Source organism: Zootoca vivipara, chromosome 7 (assembly GCF_965207765.1).
Source record: "Zootoca vivipara chromosome 7, rZooViv2.hap1.1, whole genome shotgun sequence".
Taxonomy (NCBI): domain Eukaryota; kingdom Metazoa; phylum Chordata; class Lepidosauria; order Squamata; family Lacertidae; genus Zootoca; species Zootoca vivipara.
The window spans coordinates 87168944-87185725 of NC_142590.1; the positions used below are offsets into that span (position 1 = coordinate 87168944).

The following is a 16782-nucleotide window of genomic DNA, read 5'->3' on the forward strand; positions in this document are numbered from 1 at the left end:
CAGTAGATTCTTTTGTTGAACTGGAATTTTCTGTAATCCATTTCTGTAATCCATTTTTTTTATCTATCTTGAATGCTTCATTTATCTGCACATACTGAAACCAATCACTTAACCTATCCTTCAATTGTTCATACGGCCTTAACTTAAATTGGATATGTTTATGTTTATGTTTGTATTGATGGTTTTTTTTTGTTGTTGTAATGATGTTCTTTGTATTTTTGGTATTTTATGTATTTTTTTGTTTGTTATAAAATGTTTAATAAAAATATTAAAAAAAAAATAGAACAGTCACAGCTTCCCCCAAATAATTCTAGGCACTGTCGTTGAAGTGTGCTGAGAGTTAGGAGACCTTCTATTCCACTCCCAGAGCCACAATTATCAGGGTGACTTAATCTACTCTTCCCAGGGAACTAGGAATTATAACTCGGTGAGGGGAATAGGGGTTGCCTAACAACTCTCAGCACCCTTAACAAACTACACCTCCCAGAATTATTTGGGGGAAGCAGTGATTGTTTATAGTGGTATCATAGTGATTTAAATATATGGTGAGGACATAGCCTAAGTCAGCTAACCCAAGCCAATCCATATCGCTCTCCTCTGTGCCTGGGCCCCTTCTGCGATCCTCCAGCAAGCTGGAAAAAAAAATCTTGAGCTGTGAACGGAGGTGTCCAGCTCTTCTCTTCCTCCTCCCCTTTCTCAGTAGCCCGGTCTCGTTCTCCATCAGAGTCCAGCCCCCTCTGCCTCCTTGGCTGGCGTGTCTCCCCTTCCAGACAGGAGGCACAGGTTTCCCTGGCGGTGGAAGGGACTCGTCCAGGAGTGGAGATTCTGAAAAGCACAGGACGGAATAATAGGCAGCAGGGGGAGAAGGCTTCTGGAGCCAAGAGGAATTAATTTGTGATGGCTATGGCTGGGTTCTCAGCCCTCGGATTACTTCTTCTTTCTCAGCTTCTGGCCTCCTCCTCAGCTCAGGTAAGGATTGTTCCTTCTGCCTTTTCAAAAGGACAGAGCTTCCTAGCTGCAGTTTAGCTCCATCTTCTGGAACAAGCCTCCACATCTCCCAAAAGGAAAAGGACAGACTGTATCACTTTTCCTTTACGTATAGATAGGTCCGTGAGGTTTCAGCCTGAAAGCAGCAGGACGTACATCTCAGTTGGTTTGGATAGGATCTGGCTGTGAGTCCGGGTACTTCCCTGAGTAGCAATTAATCCTCAATGCTCACGTTTCTCTTTGCGCAGTCCGGATAGCAGAATACGAGAGCGGTCTTGGTCTTCGGAATCAGGCTGTGATTCAAAGAGTCTTTAGTGATTATGAAAACTGAGCTGTTTGCAAGATCCTTATCTATATGATTTTTGCAATGCTATTGTATGGTCCGTGTCATAAACCAACTTCATTAAACTATGGGTTTCTAACACAAACACTCTTTCCCTCGCTATAAAATATTAATACTAAGATGTTTGGGAGTTGACTTGGAGAGTAACCGTTTTGTTTAACATGAAAGCATCAAGTTTCAGATTGAACAAGAACTCCAGTGTTCTGTATTTCCAGCCTTTTGGTAGGTGTGAGCCCCCCCCCTCCTTTTCCCATTACTTGATCTCCGAACTAACTTTTAAGGGGGAAATAATAGGCTTATGGCAAATCCTTCATCCAGTAGAGTTCCCATTCCTAAAGAGCACCCTGCAAGGAATATTAATTACTGAATTATGGGGGGATTAAAAGGGTTCTTTTCTTTAAAGTTGTCAGTGAAGTTTGTCTGCAGCCAGGTTCAGGAATCTTAGAGTCGTCCTGTCCCATCCGTGAGCAAACCTTGCCGTACAAAGAAAGCTTTGTTGACCAATGCGGCTGGTTACAAGTTACTCTCAGGGGCCTTTTTTTCTCCACATAGAAAAGCATTTATAGCATTTCTTCTCCCCACCCCCCACCTTAGCACCAAACAGTGCGTGCATTCATTGAGTTGAATTTGACGCAGCTTGCGAAAATTAACTGCAGACCCCTTTTTCTCCTACCTTAAAGACATATTATAAAGATGGCAATTTGCACACTGTTGTAACTTTACCTGTAATTCGCCAACGCAACATTGGAAGGTGGTTCTTAAGGGTCGCAGGTCTGTAAAACTCAGTAGGGTTAAGATGTGTAATTAATGTAATTGGGAATCGTGCTTGCTAAATCTTTTCTGCGCCATAAATTCTATGCTGCAAAGGAAGAAGGTCCTTGACCCTTTAGCCACCAGGGGATGGGGGGGGGGAGAGAGAAATCCTTTTGAATCTGTTGAGCCGCAAATTTGTCCGAAAGTTTAGAAATAGACAGCTAACAGATGAGAGATGGAAAGCAAGTGTGAGTCGGAGAATCCGTATTTCAAAAGGATAGAGTTTAGCACAGGGATACGAGCTGCTTGTAGTTGCCTTTGTTTTTAATGATGGCTGATAAAATGTATTTTATAATATACACCACCCTGGTGTTGGTACTTAACGAAGGGTGGATGATGCATCTTTTAAACCAAATAAATAAAATGTTGAGGTTGAAGTCCTCCACTCTGCTATGATGCCAATTGAGTTGTTCTGCATAAGTGTTTGCCATAGTAGTGGCGATTAGGAGCAAGTGGAATGACCCCGAGAATAGAAGATACAAGTAGTACCGGATTTACGTATAAGCTAAACATGAAAAAAAACTGGATGTACATTTCCAAAATATAAGATAAAAAACAATTACTTTGATAAAATATATTTTGTTATGTGGGAATGGCTTTAGATACCTATGAAGTCCATAAATTACCATATAGCATATATTCAACACAAAAAAACAGCGACAATTTGTTGTTGACAAAGGACAGCTGGACATATAAAGGGTCCCATTACCTTCAGTAGCTTATGGCCTCATCAAACCTAAATCCAGCCCTGGATACAAGTGTGATAAATTATAGTTGTGGAATGCCCCCCCCCCATTTCTGAAAGGGTGTTGCTAAATGAAGAGTCTTGAATTGAATGTGTGCTTGTTTCAAAGTTCCACAAAAGCTAACCCCAGAAACAGGGCAAGGGGGAAATTTGTGCAACATGTTTTAATGAAGGCTGGAGGTTGGTCTCCCTGGCATCTGAGCTGGTTAGGTTGCCACTCAGAGAGTTCCTTAGGTGCCTGTCCCAAACAGAAAGGGATTTAGAAGTCTCTGGTTGTCCATGAATTTCTTGATCTATTTCCTTACGTTTCACCTGATGCAAAGCCTCACTTTTCTCCTTTCCAGAGGCCAGGACCACGGGGGCCTCCTGGACCACGAGGACCTCCGGGAACATCTGGCAAAGATGGCATAGATGTAAGTATCTGAGCAGCCTGGGATTGGACCAAACTTGAGGGAGAAGTGGGCGGAGCCTCAGTGGGCCAGCCTAATAGGCTGAGTAGAATTACTGATGGGTCAACCTCTAACCTCCAGTCTGGCTTGAAGGCTTGCTATTTATAGTGCAGAATGTGTCTCTTTCATCTCTGCTTCCTGAGAGAGTCTTAAGGAACCTTTCTCCAACCGCAGAACATCTAGTTTGTCTAGAACGTGGGCGAAAAATGACCACATCTTCTTGGGCAGTCCTCTGCTTCTTGCTGGACAAAATGAAGCACCGAGATCATAGAATTCTAGAACCGCAAGAGATCACAAGGGCCATCTAGTCCAACCCCCGGCAATGCATAAATCTTTTGCCCAACGTGGGGCTTGAACCCACGGCCCGATAAATAATCCTTCATAGAATTAAACCTGAATATTACTTGCTAGGTTGAATTTTTGAGTGTGCGTCTTGTTTCAATAACCAGGCAATGCCAGACAACCTCTGCACAAGTTTAGAATCACAGAATCATGACAGATGGCTGTATCAGCATGAGCACTCAGTAAATCTCCCTGTTTTCCGTCCAGTTTAAACTGTTGTTCTTAAGCTTTAGAGTTTATTGGTAGTTCTTGTTTTTGCTGTACTGTGCTTTTCAGGTCATATTCACGCCAGAAAATGAATATACAGTACATTTTAAGCAAAGTGTGCTTTGGAAGGAAGAGAAATAGAGAAGATGTATCCCACAGCTCAGATCCCACCGAACTGGGAACATGGGGGAGCCACCTGTGGCATTGCCTTTCTTCCAGCACATGATTCCAAAATTCATTATTTTATTGTTTACTCTATTGAATTTATCTACTGCTCTTCATCTGAGGATGGTGGGCAGGACCCCAAATTCTTTCACGTCTGCGCAGGTCATCCAGCTGCCAGCTGGGGGCACTAGAAGCAATGCAACTGCAAAAGGTCTTCCTTCTGGGTCACAAGTTAGGAAAACAAGATCAAGAGCAGGGCTAATTTCTACCGACGGATGCATGAGTAAAAACAGTTTTTGGAGAACCCATCATGCACCACCACAAGCAGCTTCTCGTTTCGCTGTTGCCTTGGGATCATAAATGCTTTGGGCTGGGTCGGCTTTACCAAGATCTGGCAAATGCTCCCACCGGAGGAAGAAAGGGGAAGGGTCTCCAGCTCAGAGGCAGATCATCTGCCTGGCCTGCAGAAGGTCCCGGCTTCAATCCTTGCCATTTCCAAGTAGGGCTGGGAGGGAACTCTTCTTGAAACCCTAGAGAAGCTGCTGCTGCCAGCCAGTGTTGGCCATACTGAACTGGGTAGACCTAAGGCATAAGGCAGAAAGCTGTATTCCTTTTGCTTTGTAGGAAAAGGAGAAGGGCATTTTGCAGCCATGGCCTCTGCAGCCCGTTTCATAAAAAGGTAAAGGTAAAGGACCCCTAACAGTTAAGTCCAGTTGCAGACAACTCTGGGGTTGCGGCACTCATCTTGCTTTACTGCCCAAGGGAGCTGACGTTTGTCCACATACAGTTTTTCTGGGTCATACAGTTTTTCTGTCCAGCATGACTAAGCCGCTTCTGGCAAAACCAGAGCAGTGCACGAAAACGCCATTTACCTTCCCGCCAGAGTGGTACCTATTTATCTACTTGCACTTTGATGTGCTTTCGAACTGCTAGGTGGGCAGGAGCAGGGACCAAGCAACGGGAGCTCACCCCGTCACGGGGATTCGAACCGCTGACCTTACGATCGGAAAGCCCTAGGCTCAGTGGTTTATACCACAGTGCCACCCGCACCCCTCCCTGTTTCATAGAATATAATTGTAGAGTCGGAAGGGGCTATTTAGCACAACACCCTGAAATGCAGGAAACTCTTGCCCAACGTAGTTCCATAGGGTCTTTCGGCCTCCTGAGAAGATTTTCAGGAGATGCAGTGGGCTTCAGATGGAAGGAGGGAACTGTCTCCCACTTCCGCCAGCGAAAGTGCCCTCTGAGCATTGTTCCGCTCACGTGATCTGTGAACTAGGGGGTTGGACTACATGACCCTCAGGTCTCCCTTCCAACTCTACAATTCTATGATTCTGTGAAAGTTTTGTACAATAAACCCTTCCCATCCCCACCTTCAAAAAAACACACACTCATATTCTTGTCATGATCTAACAAGGTAATTGCTTAGCTCCTAAAAATAGAACAGCTGTCAAATGGGAATTGATTTAACTGACATTAAAAACTATAGTGTGTTTGGTTGTGTGTGTGTGTGTGTGTGTGTGTGGAGGGGGGGTTAATCCATTTTAAAAATGTATGTCTGAAGTTGACGTTTATGTGATCATACGATACAGATTTCACAGAAATAAATAAGCTTGCTGAAAGGGATTTTTGCAGGGCACCCTCAAATATAATAGATTAGCAGCTGAAGGAGTAGTTCTGACTCCCCATTCCCCCACCCGTAATTTGTTCTTCTTCTTGTCTGTTCTCCGGAGGATCAGAAAGGTGGATTCGGAGGACTGGGAACCACAGGGTAGCCGCTTTTAAAAGGTGTTAACATGACAGCATGTGGAGAGTTGGTTGGTACCGTACTTAAGCCTCGGACCAAGTGGCTGAACCAAACATACCCCTCTGCCAGAGATCAGCACCTGCTTTGCATGCAGACAGTCCTGGCTTCAATCCCCAAACAGGGCTGGGAGTTTCTCTGGCTTGAAACCCTGCAGAGCTGCTACCAGTCTGCGTAGACAGTACTAAGTCAGATGAGGCAACTTCTTCCTGTGTTCCTCTGCTACCAAGGCTTTTCCCATGGGAAGGGGCTAGCTAACTCCAGGCTTAATTGCACAATCAGAAGTCAGCAGGTGACCACCAACGTCACATGCAAAAGATTCCTGTGTTGCAGGGGGTTGGACTAGATGACCCTCGGAGATCCCTTCCAACTCTGTGATTCTGTGCTGAAGGTGAAATGCTGAATCCAGCTCAGGATGAGGGCATTTGACATGATGTGCAGACCTCGCTTTGCCCAAAATTGACATTAAGACCAAACCTTTCTTAGGCAAATATGTCACAAAACAGCATGCAAGCTTTTCAGCTCAACAGAATTCTTCATGAGGGCAAGCAAAGCAAGGAGGGAAATTTGCGAAAGAGAAGAATATATTCTCTGAACAATCATTCCCTGCAATTACTGAGTAAAGCTACTTATTTTAACCTAAAATTAATCTCCAGCTTTATTAATATGGACACAGCTTAGTTTTCCCCCATTCCTATTATCCACCTACCAAGGAACCTGTGTTTGGCCAAAGGGTCAAGACAGACCTGGGCTATTAGATGGATTTTTATATTTTCAAAAATGAGGGGGCCGATCGTTTGCACGCTCCTCCTTGCTGGCAGTCCTAGGTGCAACCTGAAACCTTGCAGAGTAGCCTCATTTTGATGTGTACTCCTCCATTGTCCTCCGAGACAGAAGGATGCCAGCCGAGCAACCAACCCGCGCCCACCCAGCTCCCTTTGCTTTATGACACGCATCCCCAAACTGAGGCCCTCCAGATGTTTTGGCCTACAACTCCCATGATCCCTAGCTAACAGGACCAGTGGTCAGGGATGATGGGAATTGTAGTCCAAAACATCTGGAGGGCCGAAGTTTGGGGATGCCTGCTTTATGATATGTGAGCAGTCAAGGAAGAACAGGTTTAAGAATGCTTCCATCTAAGGGTGAGAAGTCAGGCGACCACACACATTGATGATCTTGCCAACTGTTGAGATCCAGAAAGATCTTGGAGGTTGCAGAATCTCCTCCATTGGAGATTTTTCAGCACAGGTTGGATGGCCATCTGTCATGGATGCTTTGATTCCTGCATTGCATGGGGTTGGACTGGATGACCCTTGGGGTCCCAACTCTATGACCCAACACCTAACTCAACTGCAGTTCCAGCAGTCTATTTTAGTAATCTAGGCATCCATCAGGCAATAAGTTTGACTGGATGAATTCAGCAGGTCCCCTGCAGCTGGATGACTCCATCCTCTTCTATTCTAGACATAGGACCGGACCAAAGGCATCAGGGGTGGGGAACCCTTTGTCCCCCAGGTGTAGCTGAACCACAAGTCCCATTATCCCTGGCCATTGTCAGGCTGCCAGGGAAGGCTTACCTTCCCCCCTCTTTGTAGATAACAGCACATAGCAAAAGCAGTCTTTTGGCAGCAACATAGAATCATAGAATCATAGAGTTGGAAGAGACCACAAGGGCCATCCAATCCAACCCCCTGCCAAGCAGGAAACACCATCAAAGCATTCCTGGCATATGCCTGTCAAGCCTCTGCTTAAAGACCTCCAAAGAAGGAGACTCCACCACACTCCTTGGTAGCAAATTCCACTGTCAAACAGCTCTTACTGTCTTCCTAATGTTTAGGTGGAATCTTCTTTCTTGAAGTTTGAATCCATTGCTCCGTGTCCGCATCTCTGGAGCAGCAGAAAACAATCTTTCTCCCTCCTCCATATGACATCCTTTCATATATTTGAACATGGCTATCATATCACCCCTTAACCTTCTCTTCTCCAGGCTAAACATACGCAGCTCCCTAAGCCGTTCCTCATAAGGCATCGTTTCCAGGCCTTTGACCATTTCGGTTGCCCTCTTCTGGACACGTTCCAGCTTGTCAACAGAGAGGTTTATTAAACACAGCACAAACATCAAGCGTCCGTTCTCATCATGCAGGTTCTCATCCTCCCACTTCCCTCTAGTTACTTCGTCTTCCCGTCTCCTCACCACGTGATCCCTCCACCACTAAGCCTTCTGAGAGGCTACCCTATCCAGACGCCTGGCTCTAGGACTCTCGCCCTGCACGCTTTCTAGTGAGAGAGATTCAACCAGCTCTCTCTCTTCCCGTTCCTCTCCCTTTGATTGCTCTTCGCCCAGCTGTCAGTTTCCAAACTGTGTCCTTCCGTGAACCATTGCTCCAGGTTGATACTAACCATGCTTGCTAGAGCTGCTTCCATACTTGTTTTGGTTTTGGGGATGGCAGGGGAAAGACTGTAGCCTATTGGTAGAAGGACATGCTTTGTGTGCAGTAGATCCCAGGTTGAATCCCCAACATCTTGGGAATGTCCCCTGCCCGAAATCCAGGAGAGCTTCTGCCAGTTAGTGTAGACACCACTGGCCTAGATGGAGATGGGCTCCCCTGCTTGCCTGCCCCATGCCTAGGAAGCACGAGTCTAAGTGGGTTTGCCTTTGCCCTGCCACTTCCCCATGGAAATCCTGCTCTTCAGTGCAGTCTTTAGAGACTGTGAAGCTCAGGGTCTTGGGTTCGAGTCCCACAGTGGGCAAAAGATTCCTGCATCGCGGGGGGTTGGACTAGATGATCCTCTTGGTCCCTTCCAACTCTATGATTCTACGCAGGAATATGCAGCTGTCCCGTACAGGGATCAAACCTGCAACCTGGGTGTATCGTTGCTTTCCTTGGCAATCAAAGCAAATGATGCTTTAGGAGTTCCTAAATCTTAGCGGACAGTGAAGTTCTAGCAAGTACTAAAGCATCCGAACTTACAGGAAATCTTCATGTGCTTTTAGTGGGATGGGGGAAGGATTGGGCAGGATAAGGATGGGGGAAGGATATGGCAGCTGCCGGTGGAGGTAGGAACCTAACTCTTAATTCTGCTTTCTTTTTTATTTAGGGAGAGCCTGGTCCTCCCGGTTTGCCTGGTCCACCAGTAAGTATTTGCTCATTTAACATCACTTAATGTTGTCCTTGGGGAAGTCCAACAAGGGTCATCGCTCACTGGTTGATCAGAGACTTTGCATGCAGATGCTCTGTGTGGGTGGCTGGGATGAAGAGCTGCTTTAGATAAGATGGGAGATTCTGCATGTGTGCTCTGTTACTGTATTTTAGATACCCCACTGCCCATTTTCTCCTCCCCCTTTTTTTTCTTTTTTGCTTCAGTGAAAATCTGCATTTTATGAGAAGCTGTCTTCTGTCGTGCATTTTTCCTTATTGTCATTTTATTTCTGTAACTGTTCGGATCTTTCATATTGCATAGATATCACATTACGTATTGTGCTTTGTGTTCTTTGTTGTAAACTGCCCCATGGTCTTTTGACAAAGGGTGGTATGCAAATTTTTAATAATAATAATAATAATAATGGATAATAAAAAACAAAAGTTAATAATAGTAATGATGTTGATGCAGAAGGTCCCAGGTTCAAATCTCCAGCATCTCCAGGTAGGGTTGAGAGAGACCCCCAAGTCTGAAACCCTGGAGTGTTGCTGCCAGTCAGTGTAGACAATACAGAGCTAGATGGATCTAAGCAATGATCAGAAGCATCTGTGGTACAAGAAAGAGACCAGATTCAGGGGCAAAGGGTATGGGAGGAGTAGAGACAGCAAAGGACCAAGGAACACACTTGTCTGGGAAATAAAAGCAGCTTCTGGTAACTTTTATTTCTGAAAGAAGGACAGGTAGGGATGAAAAACTTGAGAGCCTCTAGCTCAGTGGTTATCAAGCTTTTTCTCCTGGACCACACTTACAGAATAAAACTTTGCTTGTACAACACCATTTTTATTTTTATTTTTACTGATAAGAAATTTGTTGGGAAACGAAAAGAAACAACTCCTATGTCAGGGACTGTGCTGAGGATGGCTGCAGTGAGGAGGAGTGGTGGGAGCCTCCCCATCCCCCTGATCCTGAATCTTCCCAGGAGCAGGAGGACAGTATAGAATTGGAACAGTGGTTTGCAGAGGGGCACAGTTCAGAAGGCAGTAGCTGGGAAATACTGGATGGGGAACAGCTAGGAGAAGAAACACTGGGAGAGAGAGGGTTAAGAGATTTACAATCTTTGGACAGCATTCCTCTACTCAGCCCAAGGCTGAGAAAGTTGCAGAACAGAAGGTACAGAGGGTATACACTCAGATTAATAGATATAGGAGTGACGGAAGGGGGTGTAATCCTTAATTGGGAGCACCACCATTTCTCGCTGTGATTATTAAAGTTTCTAACTGGTAAGAAGACTCCTTTTCCTTTGTTCTGCTTATCTACTGCCACGGAGGGAGGAAGCCGATTCCCTGAAGCCTGGTATCCTAGCACTGTTTGAATTATAACACAGAACTTTTTTTAGAATATGATCAAGGGACTTATAGGAAGCATAGAACAATGCAGCTGCATAAGAACACGGATCGTTCCCAAAGTATAATATTGTGTCAGGGACTGGCCCAGGGCATTGACAAGGGTGCAGCAGTAGAAGGAAGCCTGGAGTCTGACTCGCGAAAGGAGGGCAGTGGTTTGTGGGGGACCTGTACCACCCAGGAGGCAGGACTCAGAGACAGGGGGAGCTTCAGAGCTGGAGGGCGGAGCGCAGGAGAAAGAAGACGCAGGTCAGGCAAGTGAAGGGCTGGATGCTTCCCCACCTTTTCCTGCACCGCTGTCTCCCAGAACCAGGAGGGAACTGAAAAGGGATGAGCAGAGCAAGTTTCCACGAAGGCCACAGGAGCAGGAGGACAGTATAGATTTGGAACAGTGGTTTGCAGAGGGGCACAGTTCAGAAGGCAGTAGCTGGGAAATACTGGATGGGGAACAGCTCCTCCTCCTGGGAAGGCTCTGTTGCTGCAACTGCTCCACAGAGCACAGACCTAGCCGCAGGATTGGTGTGCATTGATACCCAGAACTGTAGAAGCAACTGTGTTATCTTTGGCAATAAATACTTAGCTATGTGCCGTGTGCATTCCTTTGGCCGGGAAGCGCCCTTGGCATATCGATTGCCCTTGGATCTTCCTGCCACACTTGCCACCCTCTCCGGCCACGTGGCACACCAGAACCCTTTGAGAACCGCTGTTCTAGCTTCTGGGGCTGCAGAGAAATGTCTAGGGCAGACATCCCCAAACTTTGGCCCTCCAGATGTTTTGGACTACAATTCCCATCTTCCCCGACCACTGGTCCTGTTAGCTAGGGATCATGGGAGTTGTAGGCCAAAACATCTGGAGGGCCGCAGTTTGGGGATGCCTGGTCTAGGGAGCACAAAGCTGTCTCTCTTTCTCCACATCCCGCAGCCTTGAGAAATACTTAGCAACTCATTAGGCAGGCCGCAGGGGTAGAATTCCGCTGAGGGGGTCCTTCCTGCTGGTGGGAGTCAAGCATGGATCCAATTCTGAGACTCCCAAGAATTTCTGTGCTTACATATGCTGCAGAGTCCATGCTTTAAGAAAGTGTCAACGTTGAAGCCATGCTATCCTGTTATATCTTTGTGATTGTTGTATTAACTGTGCCTGCCTCTCAATCTGGTTTAGGGGCCGAAAGGAGCACCAGGGAAGCCTGGGAAAGCAGGGAATGCCGGCTTGCCTGGTCTTCCAGGAGTAGATGTAAGTATTGAATATTCCTTCCCGCGCCCTCCTCATTAGGGAGAGCGATTCCCAGCATGCTTTGCTGACATGCCAAGGCAGTATCCCGGTGCTCAAATTATGGGGGGAAGATCTCTCTCTGTGTTCTTCAATATAGTCATTCTCTTCTTTTCTTTTTCTTTTTAAAAGGATCCCACTCTTTCTCTTGGCTATAATTTTTAAAGACTGGTTTTAATATTGAATTTTGTCAGTTTTTGTATCCCGCCTCTGGACTTCATGGTGAAGGATGAGTAAGAAATCTAATAAATGAAAACGTTAATATTTTCTCTGCTGTTTCTTTGTCAGGGTTTAACGGGATCTGATGGCCCACCTGGACCAGTAGGGCCACCAGGGGACAGAGTAAGTACAAGAACTTTTAAAAACTTGAAGGACCATTGGGGCAAAAGCAAACTCATTGACCAAAGTGGAATGGCAAAATTAATCTGCATGCCAGGGGAGGGAAACCTGTGGTCTTCCAGGTGTTGTTGGGTTCTCCTTCTGCAGAAAAGGTGGAATTGGCAATTAATTGTTCCACCCAATTCTGCCTCTGGCCCCACACACCTCTGCCATGTGGCTCTTAGATGGTTTGCCCAGAAGTGAATGCGGCCCTCAGGCTAAAAATGGTCCCCTGCCCCTGTGATAGTTGGTCTAGAATGGGGGTGAGGAATGTGCAGCCCTCTAGATGTTGTTATTCTGCAAGTCCCCACATCCCTGACCATTGTTTGTGCTGGCTGGGGTTGATGTGAGTTAGAATCAAAGAATAGAATCGTAGAGTTGGAAGGGACCCTGAGAATAGTCTAGTCCAGTGTTTCCCGAACTCAAGTCTCCAGCTGTTGTTGGACTACAACTCTAGATGTTGTAGTCAGGGATGATGGGAACTGTGGTCCGAAACCAGCTGGAGATCCAAGTTTGAGAAACCCTGATCTAGTCCAACCCCCTGCAATGCAGGAATCTCAGCTAAAGCATCCACGGCAGACAGCCATCCAACCTCTGCTTAGAAACCTCCAAGGAAGGAGGTCCACAACCTCCCAAGGGAGATGGTTCCATGGTTGAACAGCTCTTACTGTCAGAAAGTTCTAGTTACAGGTAAGTACAGTGGTACCTCGACTTACGAAGACGATCCGTTCCATGGCCATCTTCGTAAGTCGAAGTCTTCGGTTCTCGAAGTGCCCGTTCTGCACATGCGCGAAGCGCGCTTTCGTGCTTCTGCGCAGGTGCAGAACACACGCGGCGAAAAGACTTCTGGGGTTGTCGACTTTGGAAGTCGAATCCTTCGGAAGTCAAGTCGTTCGGTTGTTGAGGTACCACTGTAGCCGTGTTGGTCTGCTGTAGTCGAAACAAAATTTAAAAAATTCCTTCCAGTAGCACCTTAGAGACCAACTAAGTTTGTCATTGGTATGAGCTTTTGTGTGCATGCACACTTCTTCAGATACACTGAAACAGAAGTCACCAGACCCTTATATATAGTGAGAGGGTGGTGGGAATGGGTGATTGGCTGATAGGTGTGGTAAACCTGTTGGTGTCTGTTAATGACTGCGATTGGTCTTACAGGAAAAAGCAAGGGGTGAGATGGCTTTATCATGTATAATGAGATAAGAATCCAATGTCTCTATTCAGACCAGGTCTCTCCATGGTTTTATAACGGTCTGGTGACTTCTGTTTCAGTGTATCTGAAGAAGTGTGCATGCACACGAAAGCTCATACCCATGACAAACTTAGTTGGTCTCTAAGGTGCTACTGGAAGGAATTTTTTAATTTTGTCAGAAAGTTCTTCCTGATGTTTAGTCGGAATCTCCTTTCTTGCAACTTGAAGCGATTGGTTTGAGTCCTACCCTCCAAAGCAGGAGAAGACAAGCTTGCTCCATCCTCTATGTGACAGTCCTTTAGATATTCGAAGATGGCTATCATCTCTCCTCTCAGTCTCCTTTTATCCAGGCTAAACAACATCTGAAGAGGTCCACAGGTCCCCCAACTTTGCTATTACCCACTGCACATACAGCTAAACAGTGTGTCAATTACTTTCCGTATTTTAAGGGATTTTAGCTCAGGATTTGTGCGAGTTCTGCAGCAGATTTGACATAAGAATTAGCAAGCTTTCTCTGAGAACTCATCATTTCTTTAGTCATTAAGAAGGACAACAATGCACTCTTTCCTCCCAAGCAGCCAGCACTGTAAAAGACTAGTTTAGGATCTGTCGGGAAGTAGTCCAGGAACAAAAAAATGTGAATAACTGAGCTTTTAAAAATATATAACTAAGCTGGCATTTGTAAACAAAGTTGATCTTGATGGGATTACAGCCTGATCTTAAGGGGGTGGAAATGGAATTAATTATGGCTTTGAGCTCTCAGAAGCTGTCCATCTGATTAGAGGGTTGTCTTTAAATTTAACAGGGGGAAAAACCCTACTAATCTGCTTTGGTGTGGTATGCAGAATGCCAGGGTGCCCTTCCTTTTGAACTGCAAATCAAGCAACAGCTTTTCAGATGTTTTCATAAACCAAGTCCCCCTTTTTAAGGCAAATTCGTAGAGGAGAGAGCTTTCGACGGGATATCTCTGTTCTGCCTCCACAGTCATAGCCAGCAATGTTTCTCAGTACCAGTTACTGGAAGCCGGAGAAAAGGGGAATGCTCTTGTGTTCGAATCCTGCTTGCGGGCCTCCCACAGGCACCTGATTTTCCACTGTGAGAACAGGATGCTGGACTAGATGAGCCATTCGCCTGATCCATCTGTCTCTCCTTCATAGCTGCCAAGTACCCCGTATTCCCCGGGAAACCCCCGTTTTTCCTTACCATTTCCCGGCGGTCTCCCGTTTGAGCTCCTCTCCTGTAAATCTCCCTTAAATCTGCTCCTGCCGGCAGCCATTTTTCTGGTGCCGGTTTGCCCATCTATGGGCACCAGAAAATGGCCATCGCTGGCGCCGGAAATAGCTTCTACGCATCCCCGCCGGCCATCTTAGGGGTGGCCACATGGCGGCAGCCATCTTGGAGGTGGCCACATGGCCACCCCTAAGATGGCCACTGCCATGCAGCCACCCCCAAGAAGGCCGCCGGACAACTTCCGGTGCCGCTGCTGCTGCGGATCCCGTATTTTTCTGCAGGAGACTTGGCAGGTATGCTCTCCTTATGTTGCTGTGACAAGTCCCTACTTAAAGGCACTTACATCTTCAAACAGGGTTCAGAGACATGCTTGTCAATATCATAGCAATGGTGGGAAAGGGGTAGGCGACAGGAACGTGGGAGGGGGGAGGAGCAGCCTGAGCTGGGGGGGGGGCGGGGCGGACAGGAGCTCTATCCTTTCTTCCATCCTTCCTTCCCCCCTCTTTCTTCCTTTTTCTCTCTCTCTCTCTCCCTCCCTCCCTTCTCTCTCTCTCCCCCCCTTCCTTCCTTCCTTCCTTCTCTCTCTTTCCTCCCTCCCTCCTTCCTTCTCTCTCTCTTCCCCTCTCTTGCCCCCCCCCAGTTTTGATCCTGGGTACGCCCCTGTCTTACAGCACGGTCGTTTCAAGAGGGGCTTGTCCCCTACATCGGTGCAGCCAGCCCTCAGCCAGCCTGCCCAAGATGGATCCCAGTCTTTCTTCTCCCCCCCCCGCCTTCTTCCCAGAACACCCCTCTAAAAACTCTCTTTTCCTTTCACCTCACACCCAGTTGCCCCGGCAGTCGTCCAACCCCCCAGTCTCTGTTCGCAGCTCAGGGCAAGGGGGGGAGGACAGTTGTTTTGCTTTGCTCTCAGTGGCCTTGTGTTGTTTCTTTATGGCCCTAACTTGCCCAGGTCGTTTTTCATAGGCTAGCCCAAGAATTCCCCTGCAGCGTGTGTTTTCCCTTCACACCCTAAATAATCGAATTCCTGTCATTTATTAATTTATAGGGTTTAGTGGGGTCCCCCCCCCCCAAAAAAAACTATGCACAATATTCACAATATTCACAACTCCCTCCAGTCTTATCCTGGAGGACGTCTGGTAGTTAGTGTGGACTAATGGTCCCCATTTAGCTAAGAACTGAGGACCTGCTGTTTTTCAAATGCCAAGCTTTCTCAAATGTCGATATCTCTGTGGTAGAATCATAGAATTGGAAGAGACTCAAGCAAGGGTCATTCTAGTCCGACTCCCTGCAATGCAGGAATCTCAGCTAAAGCATCCATGACAGATGGCCCTCCCACCTCTGCTTAAAAACCTCCAAAGAAGGAGAGTCCACATCCTGAACAACTCTGTCAGAAAGTTCTTCCTGATGTTTAGTCGGAATCTCCTTTCTTGTAACGTGAATGGTGCCACCATACCCTCCAACATGCCCCAGCGCAAATCTGGGACATGCGTCTTCCGGGTTGTGCTACCACACAAGTCACATGACCTCCATGGACACGACAGTTTTCACATGCAAGGCAGAATAAAGATAATAGTTTGAGTTCCTCACTTGAAGCTTTCTAAATTTATATATTGTAACATCACGGATGGAAGCCATTAATTACGCAGCTGTTGACTAAGGGATTATTATTATAACTGAAATATAACTATTATTAATTAAGATCATGGAATGCAGTGATATAAGATCGGAAATGCACCCAGTCCACCATGCAGGGAGCCACTATAACTAAAATGCATTAATTGGAAGATGATTGACATTTTGATAATTTTGATAATTTTGGAATTAATTGTTACTACAGTGGTACCTCTACTTACGAATTTAATACATTCCGAACGCACATTTGTAAGTCTAAAAATTTGTAAGTCGAATCCCATAGGAATGCATTGGGAGAAAAAATTCGTAAGTAGAAGCAACCCTATCTAGAAAAAATCCTACCTAAACCGCATCCAAGATGGCGGATGGAGCTCCGTTCGTAAGTAGAAACATTCGTAAGTAGAGTTATTCGTAAGTAGAGGCACCACTGTATTATAATTTGGCAATTACAGTGGCACCTCAGTTTTTGAACGTCTCCGTTGACGAACATGTCAGTTTACGAACACCGTAAACCCAAAAGTAAATGCTTCGGTTTTCGAAAGCACCTCGGAAGTCGAACATGCCACGCTGCTTCTGTATTGAGTTTTCCATTTCCAAACATTTTGGAACTCGGAACGGTCTTCCAGAACGGATTATGTTTGGAAACCGAGGTACCACTGTATTGGGGTTATATTGGAAAACTAAAAGA

General features: G+C 46.2%; 1 protein-coding gene across 1 annotated transcript in view; it reads left to right on the forward strand.

Moving 5' to 3' along the window:
* The first annotated feature begins 3175 nt into the window (after window positions 1-3175).
* Window positions 3176-16782, forward strand: part of COL9A3 (collagen type IX alpha 3 chain) — a 57419-nt gene continuing 43812 nt past the window's right edge. The window contains exons 1-4 of the mRNA XM_088674722.1: window positions 3176-3301; window positions 8955-8990; window positions 11558-11629; window positions 11954-12007. The gene's annotated coding sequence lies outside the window, so the exon portion shown is untranslated. The remainder of the gene's footprint in view (window positions 3302-8954; window positions 8991-11557; window positions 11630-11953; window positions 12008-16782) is intronic.